This window comes from Oncorhynchus keta, chromosome 27, assembly GCF_023373465.1.
Source record: "Oncorhynchus keta strain PuntledgeMale-10-30-2019 chromosome 27, Oket_V2, whole genome shotgun sequence".
NCBI classification, from domain to species: Eukaryota; Metazoa; Chordata; class Actinopteri; order Salmoniformes; family Salmonidae; genus Oncorhynchus; species Oncorhynchus keta.
In genome coordinates, this window is record NC_068447.1 from 37,903,642 (window position 1) to 37,909,565 (window position 5,924).

The window sequence follows — 5,924 nt, forward strand, 5'->3', positions numbered from 1 at the left end:
GCAGGGGTGTCAAACTCATTTCGCATCGTGGGCCACATACGGCCTAGGAGATGTCAATGATGGACGGCCATTAAATTTATACCATACTCTGCTATAAATAACCAAAATATCATGTCTTTCCTTTGTTTTGGTGTAAAGAAGCACAAGAACATTAGAAAATATTGAAATTTAATGAACTATCCTTTTACAAAACATTTCATGAAACACCTCATATTTCCTTAGACAAATGTGCAATTTACTTTTATCATTCCAAATATGCATTGCAACTGATCCCACTGATTGTACAAAGGCACAAACTTTAATTGGTACTGAAAAATATAGTAATGCACTTTAAGATTAAATTAGACTTTTAAAGAAAGGAATTTTTTAAACCACTTACACATACGCATATAAATCTAAATGTAATCCCTGCGTACACCTTACAAACTAAGGAGAGTGATTTTAAATGTGTAATGAAGAAAGTGTTCGCCTGTCCTGTAAATCTGTAAACTTCATACATGAAACATACATACACATACAATACATACTGAAAATGTATGGAGTTGTATGAACAGTAGAATTCCATCACACAACTTTTGTTTTTAAGCTGCTGACTAACATTAAAGTGCACATTTTTTAAATCACCACAGTAAGGATTCATCTTCACAGAGCTGTATTCTTTCAATGCAAACAGTATCTAAGGCAGCATTTTAAAGGTGTTAGTCTAGTCTGGACTTGTATTTGTACCTGAAACTTGGCATCTTTGGCCTGTACAAGTGCATCAACACCAGGTGTCATGTCCTGACTAGCTGTCACTTTCAGAATGTCATTTAAGTGCTTGTTTGTGAGCCTTGAACGCATTTTTGTTTTATTGATATTCATCACTGAGAAAATTTGTTCACAAAGGTAGGTTGTCCCCAAACATGCACAAAATTTTAGCAGCCAGGGCTGTTAATTTGGGGTACCCTGGTAGTAGATACTGATAAAATCAGGGCAGGGTGCCATTTGCAGTTGCATCCTCACAAAGTCAGCTTCAACTTAAATGCATGTATGTTGTCAGAAAACTGTGTGACAACTTTTTTGCGGCCTTGCAACATTTTGTTCAGATTGTTCAAGTGTTCAGTAATATCAACCAAGAATGCAAGGTCCCGTAGCCATTCCTGAGATTGTAATTCCAACACCGGTTTTCCTTTTTCTCCATGAACTGTCCGATTTCCTCTCGTAGATCAAAGAAATGCCTCAGCACAGCGCCTTTAACCATCTCACTTCAGTGTGGTATGGCAGGCTGTGGGTAATGTTGCTGTCGCTGAGAAGTTTGTCAAACTGACGATGGTTCAGACCTCTGGACCGGATGAAATTTACAGTGCGAACAACCACCTCCATGACGTGGTCCATTTTCAGCGACTTGCAACACAATGCCTCCTGGTGCAAAATACAGTGAAATGTCCAGAAACGATCTCCTCCATTAAGGGCTTGTACTTTGTCTTTTGAACTTTGTCGCGACACCTGCTTTCTTTCCGACCATGGATGGCGCGCCGTCTGTAGCCAGGCTGACAGCGGGACCAGTCCACTCCAACTCTGTCCAATGCAGCAAGGACAGAGCCGAAAATGTCCTCGGCTGTTGTGGTGTCCATCATTGGCACCAACTCAAGAAACTCTTCAGTAACAGTCAATGTCTCATCAACTCCTCGAATAAATATGGCCAGTTGGGCCACGTCTGTGATGTCAGTGCTCTCGTCAATTGCCACGGAAAATGCAATAAATGACTTGACTCTCTGTTTCAATTGACTGTCTAAATCTGCCGATAGTTCAGAAATCCTCTCTGCTATAGTATTCCTCGTCATGCTAATATTGGCAAAAGCTTGTCGCTTCTCGGGACATACAAGTTCAGCCGCCTTCATCATGCATCGTTTAACAAAGTCACCGTCGGAATACGGCTTCGATGCTAATGCTATTTCGCTAGCAATTAGGTAGCTGGCTTTACCGCTGCTTCACTGACTTCTCGGCTCTGGATGAAAGTTGACTGCTGTTTCCTCAGACCCGCCAGCAATTCGTTAATCTTATCTCTTCTCAGTTGTCCTTGCAAGCCGTCATATTTTTCGCTGTGATGAGTCTCGTAGTGGCGTCGAATATTATATTCCTTCAATACCGAAACTTGTTGCAAACACACCAAGCACAAAGGTTTTCCGTGCATCTCTGTAAATAAATAGGACGTGGTCCATTTTTCTTTGAAAATTCTACACTCTTTATCTACTTTTCTCCGTTTGGATAACGACATTTTGGCTAATGAGGGTGTAGTGGAGAGGTAGAGACATTAACAATCTTAACAACGTCGGTAACAAGCAGCAGATGGCGCATTGATACCGTCTGCTGTTTTCAGTCTGTCTCAGTGATGCGGCTTGTCTTAAAAAAAATATTAATTCCATGTCTTTTATGCATTTTTTCCACTTTCAAATTATCCTGCGGGCCTGATCGAACCTCCTTGGGGCCGGTTCCGGCCCGCGGGCCGTATGTTTGACACCCCTGGTGTAGAGAGAAGAGGGCCTAGAACTGAGCCTTGGGGGACACCAGTAGTGAGAGTACGTGGTGCAGACACAGATCCTCGCCACATTACCTGGTAGGAGCGGCCTGCCAGGTAGGATGCAATCCAAGAGTGTGCAGAGATTGAGACGCCCAGACCTGAGAAGGTGAAGAGGAGGATCTGATGGTTCACGGTGTCAAAGGCGGCAGATAGATCTAGGAGGATGAGAACAGAGGGGAGAGTCTGCTTTGGCAGTGTCGGAGAGCCTCGTGACACAGAGAAGAGCAGTCTCGGTTGAGTGACCCATCTTGAAGCCTGACTGGTTAGGGTCAAGAAGATCGTTCTGAGAGAGATAACAAGAGTTGATCAGATACAGCGCACTCAAGTGTTTTGGAAAGAAAATAAGTTGAGATGAGTCACCTGTTATTTTCTTGAGTCAATGCATGTTAGAATCACCTTTGGCATAGATTACAGCTTTCAGTCTTTCCGAGTAACAACTGGATTATACAATATTTGCACATTATTCTTAAAAAGATTATTCAAACTCTGTTAAATTGGTTGCTGATCATTGCTAGACAGCCATTTTCAAGTCTTGCCATAGATTTTCAAGTCGATTTAAGTCAAAACTGTAACTAGGCCACTCAGGAACATTCAATGTCATCTTGGTTAGTAACAGTGTTTATTTGGCCTTGTGTTTAGGTTATTGTTCTGCAGAAAGGTGAATTTGTCTCCCAGTGTCTGTTGGAAAGCAGACTGAACCAGGTTTTCCTCTAGGATTTTATCTGTGCTTAGCTCTATTCTGTTTATTTTTATCCTAAAAAACTCCCTAGGTCTTGCCAATGACAAGCATACCCATAACATGATGCAGCCCTCACCATGCTTGAAAATTGGTACTCAGTGATGTGTTGGATTTGACCCAAACATATAATTTACATTTTTTGGTCATTTCACTGATGCTCTTATTATTCAGAGCGACTTACAGGTGAAATTATGATTAAGTGCCTTGCTCAAGAGCACATTTAAATATTTTTTTCCTAGTTGGCTTTGGGATTTGAACCAACAACCTTTATGTTACTGGCCCAACTCGCTTAACCATTAGGCTGCCTGCCACCCCCACGCTTTGTATTCAGTACATAAAGTTAATTTCTTTACCACATGCATGTTTTGGAATATTTTTATTCTGTACAGGCTTCCTTCTTTGTAGAGTAACTACAATGTTGTTGATCGATCCTCAGTCTTCTTCTATCACAGCCATTAAAGTATATAACTGTTTTAAAGTCCCCATTAAAGTCATAGTGAAATCCCTGACTGGTTTCCTTTCCCTCTGGCTACTGAGTTAGGAAGGATGCCTATATCTTTGTAATGACTAGGTTTATTAATACACCATCCAAAGTGTAATTAATAACTTCACCATGCTCAAAGGAAAATTCATTGTCTGCTTTAAAAAATATATATGCATCTACCAATAGGTGCCCTTTTTTTGTGAGGCATTGGACAAGCTCCCTGGTCTTTGTGGTTGAATCTTTGTTTGATATTCACTGCTTGACTGAGGGACCTTGCAGGTAATTGTGTGTGGGTTACAGAGATGAGGTAGTGATTCAAAAATCATGTTAAACACTATGATTGCACACAGAGTCCATACAACTTATTATGTGACTTGTTAAGCAAATCTTTACTCCTGAACGTATTTAGGCTTGCCATAACAAAGGGGTCGAATACTTATTAACTCAAGACATTTCAGTTTTTCATTTGTAAATCATTTTATTTAAAAAACATAATTACATTTTTTCGTTATGGGGTATTGTGTGTAGGCCAGTGACACAAATATCACAATTTAATCCATTTTAAATTCAGGCTGTAATACAACAAAATGTGGAAGAAGTGAAGGGCTGTGAATTCTTACTGAAGACACTGTATCTTAGAGGGAAAATGGCCTTTCCTCCCTCTCCCCCAGAGTAGATTCTCTTAACTCTACCTGAACCCGATGCTACATCCCAAATGGCACCCTATACCCTACATAGCGCACACTTTAAAAAAAACAGAGTACAATGGGCCCTCGTCAAAAGAAGTTCACTATATAGGGAATAGGGTGCCATTTGGGATTCAGGCAGTGAGGTGAATAGATGTGAGGTAATTATGTATTGATAAAGGGACAATGGGTGATTTGCTTAAAGTTGTCACAAGGATTGATTCGATGACAAAGGCGACATGTATTTTCTAATGATAAGGAATCAATGAAAAGGCAGCTGTAGGCCACCATTTAATGGCCCATGCTTATTAAGCAGGCATCTACAGGACACCTTTCAAAACTATATTCAGTTCAAAAAGGTCAAACTTGACGTTCCATTCAGGGACATATATTAAACATAAATGAGTAGTAAAAGTGACAGGCTGCTTCAACAGATCGGCCAATCTGAGCTGACAATCCTGTAACTACTCAATACTGAGGGGGGGGGGGGGCAAGACACTTCAATATTGATTGAGCATCATGGAACGATTTAAAAATACAATACATGCAGTTACCTAGCCACTCTGCATCAGAGTGACAGGGGACAGGGCAGAGGATCAAATTAGCGTCGTGTGGACGTGTCTCTGTCAAAGGCTTTAGCAAACAACGAGAAGGAGAAAAGGCCTAAATACCAATACTGCTGTGACCTTCATAAGAACTACAGAAACATTGCAAGGCTTGCTGAGTCATCTCCTCCAGACTCCCATCCTCTCAGACCCTGATGCTGCTGCCTGCTGCCCTGAGGCGCCCTTGGCCTTTCCCTCCGACAGTTCAGAATATAATAGAGCTACTAATGCCCAGGCTTACATCTGGCCCAGGTCACAGCCGTGACACTAATGGATTCAATAGCTCCTTAAAGTTATTGAGATGGTGAATAACTCTGTGGGGGGTAGGTTTAGGGTCAGGTAGGGAGGAAGTGGTGTGGGTGAGTAACTCTGTGGGGGTAGGTTTAGGGTCAGGTAGGGAGGAAGTGGTGTGGGTGAGTAACTCTGTGGGGTATGTTTAGGTCAGGTAGGGAGGAAGTGGTGTGGGTGAATAACTCTGTGGGGTAGGTTTAGGGTCAGATAGGGAGGAAGTGGTGTGGGTGAATAACTCTGTGGGGGTAGGTTTAGGGTCAGGTAGGGAGGAAGTGGTGTGGGTGAGTAACTCTGTGGGGGTATGTTTAGGGTCAGGTAGGGAGGAAGTGGTGTGGGTGAATAACTCTGTGGGGGTATGTTTAGGGGTCAGGTAGGGGGAAGTGGTGGGTGAGTAACTGTGTGTTTGTGGTCAGTTAGGGAGGAAGTGGTGTGGGTGAGTAACTCTGTGGGGGTGTGTTTAGGGTCAGGTAGGGAGGAAGTGGTTGGGTGAATAACTCTGTGGGTATGTTTAGGGTCAGGTAGGGAGGAAGTGGTGTGGGTGAGTAACTCTGTGGGGGTA